The following is an 18,582-nucleotide window of genomic DNA, read 5'->3' on the forward strand; positions in this document are numbered from 1 at the left end:
TGGGCCGTTTGGTCTTCTTCTGCCGACATTTCTATGTTTCTTTTAGACTGTGCGGTAGCTGGTTTTGCCTGTGCAGTGGTTTTTGCCACGGGTTTAGGTTTTTAGCATTGCGTGCCCTTTGAAGATATTCTGGGCCAATGTGCTTCCCATTGGGTCAATAATTGATGCTAGTCTATATTGGCTTGGGTGGTGGGTTTTTGGACCCAGAAATGACTGGGTCGACTGACCTTCCAAGGTTGGGGGAGAAAGGGCATAGCTATATAATGCAGACAGTGCCCTCTATTCCTCCCTTAGACGTGCAATTTTTTGAGCCCAAAGTCTTAGCACATGGGGGGACATCTGTCCATAATCCCAGTAGGTTGTCTGGTCGTGGTTGGGTCCCAGACAGATATAACAGATATAACAATAGTTATATCCATATGTTATGAACATAATGTGCCTGCATTGACAGTATTTAAATCCATTCATTTTCATTTCATTTATTAAAATGTATTAATCGCCTGTCTAGGCGATTTACAATAAAACATACACAAAATAATTTGAGAACAAAATACAACAAAACAATCATATCATTAACATTCAAAATAAATAACAAAAAGACAAAACAAAAGACGTTCAGCAGAGGAAGTTCATATTAGTAGTTTTCATCAACAATAACTATCCATCATCAGCTATTTAGAACATCCCATAAGCATATTGGAGAAGGAAGCTTTTTAATTGACGCCTGAATTTTTTTAAGTTGTCTTGTGTAAGCAACTCATACGGAAGAGTATGCCACAAAGCTGGAGCAGCTACAGAAAATGATGTTTCACAAGTTGAGGAAAGATGTGCAAGTATGTCGAGCAAACCAAGTTGAGATGATCTTAACCTACAAGTAGGTTTGTAGATTCTTAATAAAGCATTAGTCCAGGGAGGAGAATCAGGACTGAGTAATTTAAATACTGTCCTAGCAATCTTAAACCAGATACGCTCAGAAATAGATAACCAGGCATCTTCTTAGACATAATAGCACTGAAAAGTGCTGTTGGGGTTTCACAGTGGCAATTGAAAAATATTTTTGAGGAGAAAAAGTGGAGAGAGAGGGTCCACATGTCCATATGCAGTGTGGAAAAAAAAAAGAATTGAGGAGATTCAGAGGATTGTGCAGGAAGCGCCACGCATGCTCAGGAGAGCAAAGCTCTGTAAGCTTGGAGACATGGCTCCACCTCCATGCAGTCGGATGGCGTCACCTAGAAAGAATGGCTAATTCAGCTATCTTATCGACAGAAAAGAACCTTGATCCAATAACTAGAAGCCCCCTGATCAACTGGATTTGTTCAACAGAGGAGAAGAATATAAGACTTTCACCTCGGAATCTGCCCATCCAAATTTTTATCTTCTTCACCTGGCCTAACCAAGCCTCAGCTTCCTAGCCATCTGCTGGAGACAAAGAATACTGGCGGGCTGAGGTCTGAATGGGAGCTTATATAGGGTAGCATCAGCTAGTCTATTAGTCTCTGTCTCCATCTGCTGATTGGGAGGCATAAACCCATGCATTTGGACTGGTCTGGCTGGCTGGCGAGGAAATGATCTTTTCACTAGCACAAGCTCCAGGAAGACATTGCACAAGGGAGTATGCTCTTCTGGACACAAGTGATCATCTTCATCAGTCTGCATTCCTTTTCCCTTTCTCTTTTTTTTTTTTTTCACACACCCATCACATCCCCACTCCCCCCCCCCCCCCTTCTACAAGCTCACAGGGATATTGAGCAGCAAAGCACAAAACCTGATCCAAGCAGTCAAAAGGCAGGAGGGCATCTGGTTTAATATAGATAGCAAGCCATGAGAGCCAATAAAGACCTCCGGGTCCATCCAAGGTGAAATTACTTCTCATCTGCTTTGATGGAGGCTTGGGGGGGGAGAAGTATTGGATTCAGATGACAACCAACACGGGTCCTGACTTTTACAGTCTAGGGTAGTGATATGCAGACATTTTTATTCCGCAAACTCTATTCTAACTATCAGACACCTGATCATCCCAGCACTCAACAGAACTCGGAAGCATAATCCTCCTCCTTCATGCTCTCCTGATGTACCCTCCTTTTCTACCCCTCCCTGCTCACTCCCTTGATCCGTTAAGTTCTTTGAAAATGTTCTCCGCAATATTCTGTTATTCAACGACTAAGAAAATATGTTGATTGTTCACAAAATCCTACTGTTCCCAACTACTATGTTAACTCCATTTGATTGTAAGATAATTGCATATGTTGGATGATAATTGCAGATTTGTAAACCGTTATGATGGCTCTACCGAATACCGGTATATAAAACCCTACAAATAAATAAATAAGGGAAAAAGCACAGGACTGCTTCTATGGCCAAGTCCATATGCAAGGCACATCAAGCAGCACTGTCTGAATTTTCAAGAAGGCTCGTCACCCAATAAAAGAGAAACATGGAGGTAACCTGCACAACACAGCTTTTAAGTCTGTGTTTTACTGTTTTTATTATGATTGTCTTATTATGTATGTTAAATTGTGAACTGCCCAGAACAGATAACTGGTAATTGGGTGGGGTACAAATTACTATAAATAAATAAATACCGTAAAAAGCTTGCTGGGCAGACCGGATGGACCATTTGGTCCTTTTCTCCCATCATTACTATGTTACTTGATAATTTCCTTTCCTTGAATACAGTAAGACCAGCCCAGATAAGTGGGTTATACAATCTGACAGAGTTCCAACAATCTTGATGATCCGTGCTGATAACAGAAGAATAAGGAAGCTGCCATGATAGAAGGTTCCCATGAGAAATTGGAAAAATTGCCACTCATCTGCACCAATACGTAGAAATACATCTTCTTAGTATGTTCCTTATCCAGCTGTAGAATATCAGCAACAATGCAAAGAGTGAATGATCTGTACTTGGACCGGTGCTTTTCAATATATATTTAAATGATCTGGAAAGGAATACGACGAGTGAGGTTATCAAATTTGCAGATGATACAAAATTATTCAGAGTAGTTAAATCACAAGCAGACTGTGATACATTGCAGGAGGACCTTGCAAGACTTGAAGATTGGGAATCCAAATGGCAGATGAAATTTAATGTGGACAAGTGCAAGGTGTTGCATATAGGGAAAAATAACCCTTGCTGTAGTTACACGATGTTAGGTTCCATATTAGGAGCTACCACCCAGGAAAAAGATCTAGGCATCATAGTGGATAATACTTTAAAATCGTCGGCTCAGTGTGCTACAGCAGTCAAAAAAGCAAATGGAATGTTAGGAATTATTAGGAAGGGAATGGTTAATAGAAGAGAAAATGTCATAATGCCTCTATATCGCTCCATGGTGAGACTGCACCTTGAATACTGTGTACAATTCTGGTCGCCGCATCTCAAAAAAGATATAGTTGCGATGGAGAAGGTACAGAGAAGGGCAACCAAAATGATATAGGGGATGGAACAGCTCCCCTATGAGGAAAGGCTGAAGAGGTTAGGGCTGTTCAGCTTGAAGAAGAGACTGCTGAGGGGGGATATGATAGAGGTCTTTAAGATCATGAGAGGTCTTGAACGAGTAGATATGACTCGGTTATTTTCACTTTCGAATAATAGAAGGACTAGGGGGCATTCCATGAAGTTAGCAAGTAGCACATTTAAGACTAATCGGAGAAAATTCTTTTTCACTCAACGCACAATAAAGCTCTGGAATTTGTTGTCAGAGGATGTGGTGAACAGCAAGGCATTAGAGCAGCACTCACAAAAAATAGAGAGAGCCTGAGAGATGGAAAAAGAAGAGGAAACAAGACATGGAGGAAAATGGGGAACGAAGAGGGAGCTTCACACTGTCCCCCTGATCCTGTTATACTCCACGGAGGGAGGGATTCAGAATTTCACCTCAGGAGCCAAATCCGCCTTTTTTTTTTTTTTTTAACTGCTAAGGACCCCACTCAACTGAGGGAGGAAGCACAAAGCTGTAACCTCAGGAGTCTTCTCCATTGTTCCTTTTTAGCCTACCAGGCCACCATCCACAGCACAAGATGCATGCCAACCATCTGCTGGAGACAGAGAATACTAGCAGGCTGCTGTCAGCATGGTTGTATATAAGGAGTGACATCAGCAAGCCTGTTGATCTCTGTCTCTATCTACTGGTTTGAGTGCATAACCCTCTGGTCTGATTGGATGAAGAGTAATTGAAAATGCTGTCCCAGATCTGCAAAGCAAAGAAAAAACACTGAAGATCCATCCTGAGAAGGATATGAAGATAAACTTCCAGAGAGTTGGGCCTCCTGCTCTCAGTTTTGGCAGTTTTTCAGTTGGTGGTTCTGGCTTTATTTTGCCTTAGATTGATTATTGTAATGGGCTGTTGATGGGGTTACCAGTTAAGTGCATTCACAGGCTGCAGGTTATGCAAAATATGGCAGCAAGGTTGATTTATCGCTAAGCTGAAGAGTCAGTGCAGCTCCTTTCTTAAGGCAGCTACACTGGCTCCCAGTTCAACAAAGAGTCCAATTTAAGATCATGAGTTTAATGTAAGTTCTTTGCCCCCTGTCCTTTAGTCACTTTGTATAACAGCTGGTAGAAATTTACAAGGAAATGCCTCCACTCAGCATCAGAGATTTTATTTCATGTATCAACAGTTAAGGAAGTATAAAGAAGCACAATTAGGAAGGGGCTTTTTTCCATCATAGGCCCTGAACTGTGGATTGCAGCACTAAGAGAGTTGCAGATGGAGCCAAATTATCTGCTTTTTCAGAAGAGGGTGAAACTTTGGCTCTTTCCGTTTTAGATCCGTAAGCAGTATGTTTTAATTCTCTGGCCAAGGGTAGGTAATTTTAATTGTATATTTTTTAAATTTACTGTAGTTTTATTATGTATTGTTTTATTGAGTTGTGAATTGATCTGTTTGAAAACAATTTCAAGGAGTTGGAGCTCTCCCACCGCAGTAAAGAAGAGGCTGAAGGGGGACCTCGCGTGGACGCGCAGATAGCAGCAGGCTGGTTTCCATTGGATGATGTCACCCACATGTGAGGACTGCCGTCCTGCTTGTCCTAGGAGAATAAATAAACCCAAGAAAGTCAGAAACTCTCCTGACTGCACTGCTACAGATCTTAAGGTTTCCAGCCTGAAATGAGGGGCCTTCGAGCATTTGGTGACCCACTTCAGGCCCAGAAAGAGATGGAAAGACCCCTCTTTCCTCAGGACTACAAAGTAAATGGAACAGCAGCCCGGTTTTTCAGAACTGGGATTATCGCCTTCAAGTTGAGAAGTCTGCTCAGAGTTGATTTTACAGCCTCCCGTTCTCAGACTGATTAAAAGGGGAAGGCATAAAGGTGTCAGAAATAGGATGAGCAAATTCTGGAGTTTAACATTTGTCTAATGCCAGGGACAGTAGGGACTGAACTTGCAGCTCCAGGAGTTTTAAAACCAGGGGATCTTGCAGTGGAGCCACAAGAACTCATTTTGTATAATTTGTAAGATTCACTCGTCAAACGCAATTTGAATCCAAGTCCGATAAGCTGTGAAAGGCATTGCAAATCAGCAAGGAAGGACCCCTAACTAAAACTCATTTGCAGCCCAAGAGCTATCTCACCTTGAGTATCACTCCATACATCCTTCCTATGCTGAGGCCCTGCTCAACCTAGAGCGCAAGAACTGGCCTTCTTATTGCAAGAGCTGTCCTTTTTTTTCTTTTGTAGGTGGCGGAATCATCCTATCTTAACCCCACAAGATACCATGCATGCAGGGAATAAGAAAATAAGATAGCGAACGCCTCTGTAAGGAAGAGACGCGCTACAAGCCCTACTTGCTAAAGAGATAAATTGGGTGCCAGGCCCAGGATCCAGAGATACAGCTTGCAAAACAAAATGACCAGCTTGCAGACCTGCAAGTGCCACAACCAATTCAAAACCAATTCCATGCTATGTACATTGAGCAGTGCTATAGAAGTGCCAAATAGTAGCAGCAGCAGAAGCAATAAAAAAAACTTCCATAGTAGCAAAAGGATTTTCTGTTTAAAAACCAGCTCAATCACTCAGCCCCATATTCCTCGGTATGCTGCGTCCTCCCCACAGGAATGGCATCCCGTACGGACATTGAGCCCAGAGCTCAGTTAGTGAATCCCAACTGCATCACTTGATTTAAAAAAAAAAAACAAACCATGATCCTACTCCTGGACACCTTCACTCAAGGAGGAACAGAGGCCAAGGGTTCCAAAAATAAATTACTGTCACAGAAGCCCCCCCATCCTTCTGCAGAGCTGAGAACCAACAGGACTGAGAATTCTGAGGAAGCAGGCCCACCAAGGTAGCAGAGCGTGGTTTTAGTCCGTCTGACTTGGGGATGGTGATTTATGCACAAAATCACTGACCAGCTTCACTTGTTCTGGTCATTAAACAGCCCCCAAGCATAGGCCATCAAGAAGTAAAACCCGGAACAGAAGGAGAAAGTACTACTGATCTGATAATGTCCTTTCCTCTAAGGAAGGCAGGCCAATCCACACTAGTGGATTATGCACTCCTGCCAGCAGATGGAGACGGAGTAAAGCTGACATCACTGTTATATAGCCCTGCCCAGAAATCAGCTTGCCAGTATCTCTAGAAAAGCCAAACTATGAACAAATTGATTATACTTGAACATGACTATCCCATGCTCCCAAACAACTGGGAAATACTGAATTCAGCAAAAAAGTTAACATCAACTAAGCTTAGGGGCTGGTTATGTCACTTATCAGACCTTTAAACGAATTAAGAGAAAGAACACTTCTTCATCCGCAAATAAAGCATGAACTAAAAGCAAGTAGGCAGCCCAATGCCTGCTTTCCTTAGAGGAAAGGAAATTATCAGGTAAATAGTACATAAGAAATGCCATACAGGGTCAGACCAAGGATCCAGCATCCAGCATCCAGTGGCCAATCCAAGTCACAAGTAGCTGGCAAGTACCCAAACATTAAATAGATCCCATGCTACTATTTTCTTATTGATTAATAGCAGTTTATGAACTTCTCCTCTAGGAACTTATCCAAACCATTTTTGAACCCAGTTATACTAATTGCCATAACCATATCCTCTGGCAATGAATTCCAGAGCTTAACTATGCATTGAGTGAAAAATAATTTTCTCTGATTTGTTTTAAATATGCTATTTGCTAACTTCATGGAGTGCTCCCTAATCTTTCTATTACCTGAGAGAGTAAATAACCGATTTACATTAACCTGTTCAATCCTTTCATGGATTTTGTAGACCTCTATCATATCCCCCCTCAGCATCTCTTCTCAAGCTGAACAGCTCTAACCTCTTTAGCCTTTCCTCATAGGGGATCCGTTCCATCCCCTTTATCATTTTGGTTGCCTTTCTCTGCACTTTCTACAGAGCAACTATATCTTTGTTGAGATGCAGCAACCTGAAATGCACACAGTATTCAAGGTGCGATCTAATCATTGCCATTCCCTTCCTAATAATTCCTTAACATTCTGTTTGCTTTTTTGACTGCCATAGCACACTGAGCCGACGATTTCAATGTAATATCAACCATGATACCCAGATCTTTGTCCTGGGTGGTAACTCCTAAATTGGAACCTAATATCATGTAGCTTCAGCATGGGTTATTTTTTCCTATATGCATCATCTTGCACTTGCCACATTATATTTCATCTGCTATATGGACACCCAATCTTCTAGTCTTACAAAGTCCTCCTGCAATTTATCACAATCCATTTGTGATTTGATTACTCTAAATAATTTTGTAACATCTGTGAATTTGATCACCTCACTCGTCGTACCTCTTTCCAGATCATTTATAAATATATTATAAAAGTACCAGTCCAAGTACAGATCCCTGAGGCACTCCACAGTTTACCTTTTTCCACTACAAAAATAGACCATTTAATCCTACTCTGTTTCATATATTTTAACCAGTTTGCAATCCACGAAAAGGACAACACTTCCTAACCCAATACTTTTTAGTTTTCTTAGAAGCCTCTCATGAGGGACTTCTGTCAAACACCTTCTTTTTTTTTTTGTAATTAACTGTTTATTGGGCATCAACACAGAAAACCCCACAATAACAGATCCAATGTACAGTCGTAATGCAATAATATTGTACAAGATGATTAATAAAGTACAACTATGGGATAAGCATGGCTTTACTGGTGTTGACTTTTCATTTTTTTTACCCCAACCTAAACCCTTCCCCCACCCGCACATTCCCCACATACGCGGTGGAAATATGGCGTTGATAAGGAAAAACCTGGGCATGTGCCATGAGAAGTTGCCTAAGAGTAGCAACCACAAGGAAGGAGTAAACACCAAAATGAGTAATTAACAATATTGGGCAACAACATGACGTGGGCCAATCATTGGCCCTGAAGCTGCAGACGCCGACCACCAGCGACAGGAGAGCCCTTTAAACCTGGGTTCTCCTCGGCAATGCTCTCTTTTCCCCGGCTCCCGCGGATGGCGCGCTTTCCAAAGGGCAGGAGCCCCATTCAACACCGGGACGAGATCGCAGCAACACTCAGACCGTGCCCCCACGACACGGGCCAATCATTGGCCCTGAAGCTGCCGATGCTGAACACCAGCAACAGGAGGGCCCTTTAAACCTGGGCTCTCCTCTGCAGCGCCACGTGCACAAAGGAGCGCAACCAAAGGGTCATGCCCCTTTATGCGCCCCTCGTGCTTGTTTTATGAAATCTTGAACCTCTCATGAAGAAATCCTTACAGGAGACATGTGAATACCGGCACCGAAGTACATTAAACATTTGGTTTATGTGCCCTCATATGAGATACCAATTTCACGGCATCCTGCTCCGGACTACGTAACGCACCCCAAACAAGTACGAAAACTCATCACAGCACAACTAACAGATGAAGCAAAATGGATCCATCTATCCCTCGACTAGCAAACACAACTCAGGAAGAATCCCAAAAATCGAAGAAAAAATATGAGTACAATCGCTCAAACATTACTTACAAGAACCTGAAAACTTACACCAAATGCACGCTCCTATCCTTCAAACTATTCAACGCTCAGTCCATAGTAAAAAAAAAAAAATGCTCATACTTTCAGACTTACTTACTGATACCAAACCAGATTTCATAGCAATCACAGAAACCTGGATTAAGAACACTGACATTTTAATTAACCAGATAGAAGACCCAACCTACAAAACTTTCTCAATCCCCAGACCAAAAAAAAGAGGCGGAGGTTTCATGTTAATCATCAAAAAAATCTACAGATGAAACAAATCGCTTCCGAGATATGTTCCCCTTTCAAAATCGCAATATTCGACTCTCCTAAATTACAAGTCTGCCTAGTATACTGTCCCCCTGGCTCATTAGATCGAAACTGCTCCCCAGTAATAGGATTCTTCATTACCAGTCATCATCCTGGGAGATTTCAACCTGCATATGGACACCCTTCCCCTCACAGACACATGCAAAACAATAACGGATGCACTAGCAACAATGGGAGTAGAACAAATAGTCAAGGAACCAACTCACAAAGCAGGACATACCCTTGATCTGGTCTTTATCAACCCCAACACCTGGGATACACAACAAACAAAAATAACCGAAATCCCCTGGTCAGACCACTCCCTCATCCAAGCCTCCCTCACCTTCAGAATGAAACCCAACAAATTTGAAAACAATGAGAACCATCACATACTGCCCACCTTTTGATATTGAAGAACTGCAACTAAACCTCCAAGATGAAATCAAGAACATTGATTACACAAACTCAGAAACAGCCACACTCTTGGATCAACATTACCAAAGCATTAGCAGATAGAATAAACCCGACCATCACTAAGTCAATAAAAAACCCAAAACACATAAATCGGTGGTACAACGATACCATAAGATCAGCCAAACGTGAACTCAGAAAAAAAGAGAGATTCTGGCACAAATTCAAAACTGATCCACTACTCAATGCCTACCGAACCCATCTAGCTAATTATAAAAAATTGATCCATAATGCAAAAAAGGACTTCTACTCAAGCAAAATAAATACCAACATAACCCCAGAATGCTATTCTCTATCGTACAAAACCTCACCAAATCAACAAATGAACAAAAAACATCTTCCACCACAAACAAAAGCAATGAATTTGCCGAATATTTCAGAGAAAATAAAAAAGTTAATTAACAACTCCAGCAACAACTACAACAATCACACCCAAACCCCAAAACTGTATCCGAAAATAACATCAACTTGGTCTACCTTCGACCCTGCCTCCTCGCTGGAAATCCCAAACCATAATCAAAAAAATGAATCCAGCAAACCACCCCATTGATACCATCCCCATTCAGACAATTAAACTAATTGAAAACACAATTACCAAAACAATAACAGACATAGTCAACCTTTCCCTCACTGAAGGGAAATATCCCGAATGCCTAAAATCAGCAATCATTAAACCATTAATAAAAAAGAACAACCTAGACCCTGAGAACATTCAAAACTACCAACCCATATCAAACTTACCTTTCATTGCGAAAATCATCCACTCACAACTCTCTGAATACCTTGACACTAACAGCATACTTCACCCCTCTCAATTTGGATTCAGGAAAAATTAAACACAGAATCCCTAATTCTCTCACTAAATGACACAATACTCAAAGGATTTGACAAAGGACAAAGATACCTACTAATACTCCTGGACCTATCAGCCGCTTTTGACACTGTAAACCATGAAATCTTACTCGACAGACTAGCTGAAATAGGAGTCATGGATATCACATTAAAATGGTTTTCCTGGAAGCAATCAAAACTCAGCTGATTAGAAATTCTTTCACAGAAAAAAGTTTCCTCTGCTCCGTCCACCAAACGCCGTATCTTCCCTGATCTTTCCAGGGTTACACAACTACGCAGAAAATCCTTTATAACAATGCGCCCTGAAGTTATATCTCTTGGTGCAAATTTTCTTTTGCGTTATCCCGCAAGATGCGTAGTAAAATACTCTGGGAACACATATATTTTCTTTAATCCAGAACAGTTAAGGGGCTTCATAGATGCTAGAAAGGAAACCCCTATAACCTAAAAGATCTGGTTCTAATTTATAAAGGAATGGGCTGTTAAGAGAGTATTGGTTTAAATCTTCCTTCTCTCCTTTTCCTTTTTTCTTTCTCTTGTTCCTATTTCCCACTATTACCTAGAAAAATTGGGGATAAATATTTCAGTTTAAAAATAGTTGTATTATTACAATTTATTTGGTGTAACATTTTTCTTTTGAATATTCCTCTTGATTGAATGCAAAGGATTCTTTGTGAATAAAATGTAAAATGTAAAAAAAAAAAAAATGGTTTTCCTCCTACCTATCACATAGAAATTTCCAAGTAATGTTCAACAACAATCTCTCGAATAAAGTAAACCTCCATACAGGAGTGCTGCAAGGATCTGCCCTATCAGCTTCACTTTTCAACATTTACCTACTTCCTATATGCCATGCACTAGAACGCCTTGGGTTGACCCACTTTCTATACGCTGACGATATACAAATACTAGTTCCTATACAGAATATGCTGGAAGAAACATACGAGAAAACAACCATCTACCTCTCAGAAATCAAACAACATCTAACTAACCTGAAACTCATAATAAACAGACAAAACTGAGTTAATCATACGCGAAAGAAAAAACACCACACCCCCTTGTTACCACTCAAAACAGAAAACCCAAATACCTTAATATCACCAGTCAATCATACGAGAAATCTAGGAATCACCATAGACAATGATCTCTCATTCAAAACCCACATAACTAACAAGATTAAGGATGGATACCACAAACTACTAACACTCAGACGCCTCAAACCCTTCCTTGCACAGGATGATTTCAGAACGGTCCTGCAACTACTCATCTTCTCCAACCTGGACTATTGCAACGCTCTACTCCTTGGCTTACCACTTGCTACCATCCGTCCTCTACAGATACTACAGAACACAACCGCCAGAATTCTGACTGGATCAAAAAAACACGAACACATCACACCAACCCTCATCTCCTTACACTGGCTCTCAATAAAATACCATATAGAATACAAAGTACTTACAATCCTGCATAAAATAATCCAAGAACAGCAAAACAACTGGCTAAGCAAATCCATTGTAATCCACGCTCCAAAACGGAACCTTCACTCAACGAACAAAGACCTCCTCAAAATTCCCCACACCAGAACCACACTACTGAACTCAACCCGTGAGAGAGCCATATCCATTGCCAGCCCCTAAAAACTTTCAAAAAAGACCTGAAAACCTGGCTTTTCATCAAAGCCTACTCAAACTCACTCAAAAAAGACCTGAAAACCTGGCTTTTCATCAAAGCCTACTCAAACTCACTCAACCAACCAGAACACCAATCAACCACGTAACCCAACATAAAAAAAAAAAACGCTCCGTCCCACTATCAATTAAATAACTCCCACCATCTGAACACCTAAGTTAATGTGCAACTGATCTCACTGATTACCGCTATCCTAAATGTAACAACTATTTTTTCTTCATATGTATCAACACTACTGTATTTATTAACACTGCGCTATATAAGTTTGATAACATGTAATAATACTTTTATATGTAATCTAATGCTCAAACCCCCAAATTTTTCTTGCTGTATGAAATTTTGCTGCACTGATGTTCGTAACCAAATTTTTATTTCACGACAACTGTAAACCGTTCTGATGGTGAAACCGAATGACAGTATACAAAACACGTTAAATAAATAGATAGATAGATAGATATACCCAGACATACAACAACTATTGCTTGGAGCTGAAATTCCAATACTGAAACCTAGAATCCAGCAAAAGAAAGCAGGAGAAATTAGGAAACTGTAGGCGGAGGCACATGGTAATTGCCCTAAATCAAAAGCTTTCCCCCAAATGGTCATTCATACGCGTAACCTGCACTTCCATTCTGTATAAGATAGCCAAGTCTTCTCAAAGCTGGCCACCTTGTATTACAAACAGCAGTTAATTTCCTCAAATAATACATTCTATCCAAAGGAGATTGCACATCAATTAGAGACGGGACAGTAGTCTTTCGCCACCAAAAGGCAATTTTGCATCTGACAGAGGTAAATATCTGCTGGACCCATCTTTGAAAAAGGACAGACCCCACAGCAGACGGAATGGATAATAAACAAACTTTAGGGTCCTTAGGTACCCGAATGCAAACTATTGATAGGATGAAGTCCAGCACACTATCCCACAAGATCCCAACAGCTGGGCACTCCCACCACAAGTGTAGAAAAGTACCCCTAGCACCACAGCCCTTCCAGCAGTGGTCATCTGAGCCTACGAACATCTTACTAAGTCTAGCAGGGGTCAGGTACCACCTATAAAGTACTTTGTACCCATTTTCTTTTATGGTAGAGGATACAGAACCCCTGCTAACTGCATAGAAACATTGATCCCTTTCTTTATGCTTCAGAGGGCCCCCCAAATCCTGCTCCCAAGCAATTTGAAACGCCATCTTCCCCTGGGGCTCACTACCTAATAAAATAAGAATTTTGGAAATAGGTTTAGTAAGCTTATCGGCCTGAGTGCAATAATTTTCAAAGACAGATCTGCCCTTTTTAAGCTCTGGGCCTATTTTTGAGGAGGAAAAGAAATGAAGAATCTGGTTGTAAGCAAAGTGATCAAGTTCAGAGACCTGATATCGATGGTGCAATGCAACAAAAGAGAGAAGTCTATGGCCGTCCCACAGTTGTTCCCTTTTAAACAGACCCTTACCCCTCCAATGGTCAATCCCCCTCGATTTTGTCCCAGAAGGAAGCATCTATCATAAAGAAAGGAGGTCAAATGGTAGGCCTGTTTATCACCCACTAGTCTGGACCTCCACTTCCCCCATAACTTAAAATTAAACTAGAAATAGGCAATAGCCCAGAGACATTAATTCCACCCTATTGCCAAGCTCTTTTATGTAACGGGGGCCACCCAGCATCCTGCGCAAATATTCTAGCCCAAGGTTTCAATTCCCCGTCTTTATGCCAATGTATGAACACACTCAATTGAGACGCAGCATAATACCACATCAACTGGGGGACTTGCAGGCCCCCACTCATTTTTGTCAAATGCCTTCTGAAAATCCAAATACACCACATCTACTAGTTCACCTTTGTTCACATGTTAAGAACATAAGAACATGCCATACTGGGTCAGACCAAGGGTCCATCAAGCCCAGCATCCTGTTTCCAACAGTGGCCAATCCAGGCCATAAGAACCTGGCAAGTACCCAAAAACTAAGTCTATTCCATGTTACCGTTGCTAGTAATAGCGGTGGTTATTATCTAAGTCAACTTAATTAATAGCAGGTAATGGACTTCTCCTCCAAGAACTTATCCAATCCTTTTTTAAACACAGCTATACTAACTGCACTAACCACATCTTCTGGCAACAAATTCCAGAGTTTAATTGTGCGCTGAGTGAAAAATAACTTTCTCTGATTAGTTTTAAATGTGCCACATGCTAACTTCATGGAGTGCCCCCTAGTCTTTCTATTATCCGAAAGAGTAAAAAACCAATTCACATCTACCCGTTCTAGACTTCTCATGATTTTAAACACCTCTATCATATTCCCCCTCAGCCGTCTCTTCTCCAAGCTGAAAAGTCCTAACCTTTTTAGTCTTTCCTCATAGGGGAGCTGTTCCATTCCCCTTATCATTTTGGTCGCCCTTCTCTGTACCTTCTCCATCTCAATTATATCTTTTTTGAGATGCGGAGACCAGAATTATACACATTATTCAAGGTGCGGTCTCACCATGGAGCGATACAGAGGCATTATGACATTTTCTGTTTTATTCACCATTCCTTTTCTAATAATTCCCAACATTCTGTTTGCTTTTTTGACTGCCGCAGCACACTGAACCGACGATTTCAATGTGTTATCCACTATGACGCCTAGATCTCTTTCTTGGGTAGTAGCACCTAATATGGAACCTAACAATCAGGCCAATACAGTACAGTGCGCTCCAACAGAGCGCACTGTTAGCCTGCTACTGGACGCGCGTTTTCCCTTACCCCTTATTCAGTAAGGGGAGGAAAATGCGCGTCCAACCCGCAGCACCTAATAGGGCCCTCAACATGCAAATGCATGTTGAGGGCCCTATTAGGTATGCGTGCGGGATACAGAAAGTAAAATGTGCAGCCAAGCCACACATTTTACTTTCAGAAATTAGCGCCGACCCAAAGGTCGGCGCTAATTTCTTCCAGCACCGGGAAAGTGCACAGAAAAGCAGTAAAAACTGCTTTTCTGTGCACCCTCTGACTTAATATCATAGCGATATTAAGTCGGAGGTCCCGAAGAGTAAAAAAAGTTTAAAAAAAAAAAATTGAATTTGGCCCGCGGCTGTCGGGCTGAAAACCGGACACTCGATTTTGCCAGCATCCGGTTTCCGAGCCCGTGGCTGTCAGTGGGCTCGAGAACCGACGCCGGCAAAATTGAGCGTTGGCTGTCAAACCCGCTGACAGCCGCCGCTCCTGTCAAAAAGGAGGCACTAGGGACGCGCTAGTGTCCCAGCGCCTCCTTTTACCCGGATCTACCGCCAGACCTAATTTAAATACAAGTGAAGAGGTCTATGGACATGAAAGTGCACCAGACCATAAATCTCTTCCATTTAGAGCGATAAGACCTTCTCATTGAAGGCTTTCGTGAAGCCACCAGGACTCGGGAGACTGACTCTGAAAGGTTAAGAGGTTGGAGTATTAACCTTTCAACATCCAGGCCGTCAGATATAGAGCCTGGAGGTTGGGGTGATGCAGGTACCCTTTGTTCTGAGTTATTAGAAGGGGATCGTTCCCCAGAGGAATGTGCCGGCGTACTGATAGGTCCTGGAGGATTGGAAACCACAGTTGGTGTGGCCAGTGGGGAGCTATCAGGATCATTAATACTTTGTCCTGCTGGAGCTTCACGAGAGTCTTTGAAATGAGAGGACGTGGAGGGTACGCATAAAGGAGACCGCTGGCCCAGGAGAGGGCGAGGGCATTTCTTGGTTGCGAGTGTTGACTGTGAATGAGAGAGCAGAAGTTGTCTACTTTGTGGTTGTGGACCGACGCAAAGAGGTCTCTGCGAGGGTAACCCCAACGTTGGAATATCATGTCTGCTATCGTGGGGTTGAAAGACCACTCGTGTGGACGGAAAGTGCGACTCAGCCTGTCCGCCAAAAGATTGTCCACTCCCGGCAAGTAGGTTGCTTTGAGGTACATCGAGCGGGAAAGGGCCCATGCCCATATCTGTACAGCTTTCTGACATAGGAGGTAGGAGCCTGTTTCCCCTTGTTTGTTCATATACAACATCGCAACCTGATTGTCAGTTTGAATCAGGATGGCTTTGTTTGATAGGAATCCTGAAAGGCCTTGAGGGCATATCTGATCACCCGCAGCTCCAGGAAATTTATTTGGTGTTTGGCTTCCTCTGGAGACCAGGTTCCCTGAGTCTGCAGGTCGCCTACATGTGCACCCCACCCAAGGTTGGATGCATCTGTTGTTAAGGTAATTTGAGGTTCTGGAGCCTGAAATGGAAGGCCTTGAATGAGATTGGAGTGGTGTATCCACCAGGCTAGTGACAGACGGAGCTGTTTGGTAACTTGGATAATGCTGGACATTGGCTGACAAGCTTGAATCCACTGGTATTTTAAGGTCCACTGCATCACCCTCATGGCTAGGCAAGCCATTGGAGTGACATGCACCGAGGACGCCATGTGACCCAGCAGTATGAGGAAGTGATGAGCAGTTGAAGATGCTCAAGTCTGTAGGTGATGCTCCAGAGGTGATATGGGGAAAGTGCGATCCTGGGGGAGGAAGGCTTTTGCCTGTAAAGTGTTTAGGTTGGCCCCTATAAAGGATAGGGTTTGGGATGGGACTATCTTGGATTTGGGATAGTTGATTAGAAACCCTAAGGAGATCAGGGTGTGGATAGTGAGACGCAGGGAGGCTAGAGTGCCCTGCTGAGTCGGAGCCCTTATCAACCAATCGTCGAGATAAGGGTAGACGTGGACACCCTATTCCTGAGAAAGGCTGCTATCATTACTAGGCACTTGGTGAATACTCATGGAGTGGATGCTAGGCCGAATGGTAGTACACGGTACTGAAAGTGACGAGGGCCGACCTGGAATCGCAGGTACTTGCGATGAAATGGAGTATTTGAGAAATTGAGTAATGGAGATAAAATTGAGTAATTGACAGCATAGCCAATCTCCTCTTTGTAGAAGAGGGAGTAGAGAGCCCAAGGTTACCATTTTGAATTTTCCTCTCTGCAAAAATTTGTTTAGGGCGCGGAGGTCCAGTATCGGGCGTACACCACCTGACATTTTTGGTATTAGAAAATACCGGGAATAAAACCCTTGCCCTTCTGGGAGAGGGGCACTGGTTCTATTGCTCGGGTTTTGAGGAGGGGTGAAATCTCCTGTTCGAGCAAGGGAGAGTGGTTGGTCATCCCCACGCCAGCCGAGGTGGAGAGTCCGCTGGAACAGTCAGGAAATTTAGGTGGTAACCCTGAGTGACCACTGCATGTACCCACTGGTCTGTGGTGACTGTATGCCAAACGTTGTTTAAGTGGCAGAGTCGACCGCCGACCGGTATGGATGGAAGGAGTCAAAATCCTGACATTGGTCCAGGCTGAGAAGCTGGCTGAGACTTTTGAGACAGAGTCTGCCTGGATTGACCTTTTTGGTAAGGTCTAGAAGGGCGTCCTCTAGAAGCCAGAGGATAAAATTTCCTTGGCTTGTAGGCCAGCCACTTAGAGTCACGCCTGAAAGTTCTCTTAGGGATGGAAGGAAACTCAGATGGCACAGAAGAAAGCTGGCGAAGCGTTTCATGGTGGTCCTTCAACTGCGCCACGGTCTCTCGGATCTTTTCCCCGAAGAGATTATAACCCACACAGGGTAGATCTGCTAACCTGTCTTGGACTTCCGGTTTTATGTCCGAGGATTTGAGTCAGGCCCATCTTCTTGCACTAATCCCTGCTGCAGATACTCTAGAAGCAGTGTCAAAGATATCATAGGCAGCGCGTACCTCATGCTTTCCAGCATCCAGACCTTTTTGAGCCAGAGTATGAAGTTGAGCCTGGAGTTGCTCTGGTAGAGAATCAAGGAAATCCTGGATCCTCTTAAAAAGATCTCTGTTATACTGGGTCATGTGTAACTGGTAAGAGGCAATGCGAGATATGAGCATCGAGCCATGGAAACACGCCTGCCAAAAGCATCCACGGATTTTTGTTCCTTTCCTGGAGGTATGGAGGAATGAGGTTTTGAACGTTATGCCTTCTTCTGGGCTGATTCAACAACAACAGAGTGATGATCCAACTGTGACTTTTGGAACCCAGGAGCTGACTGCACAAGATAGGTGGCATCTGTCTTGCGGTTGACAGGTGGAACCAAACATGGGTGTTCCCAGTTTCTCTTCAGGAGATCAAGCAGGATTTCATGAATAGGTATATACATGATTTCCTTAGGAGCATCTAGAAATTGGAGTACTTCCAGCATCTTGTGCCTAGAGTCCTCTTCTGCCTGAAGTTGAAAAGGAATGGTTTCAGGCATTTCCTTGATTAAATTAATAAAAGACAGATCTTCTGGTGGAGAACGTAGTCTTTCATCTGGGGGAG

General features: G+C 42.6%; 1 protein-coding gene across 5 annotated transcripts in view; it reads right to left on the reverse strand.

Moving 5' to 3' along the window:
• Positions 1 to 18,582, reverse strand: part of HDAC5 (histone deacetylase 5) — a 178,931-nt gene that overhangs the window by 50,501 nt on the left and 109,848 nt on the right. The window lies entirely within an intron of this gene.

The sequence above is a fragment of the Rhinatrema bivittatum genome, chromosome 12 (genome assembly GCF_901001135.1).
Source record: "Rhinatrema bivittatum chromosome 12, aRhiBiv1.1, whole genome shotgun sequence".
Lineage (NCBI taxonomy): Eukaryota > Metazoa > Chordata > Amphibia > Gymnophiona > Rhinatrematidae > Rhinatrema > Rhinatrema bivittatum.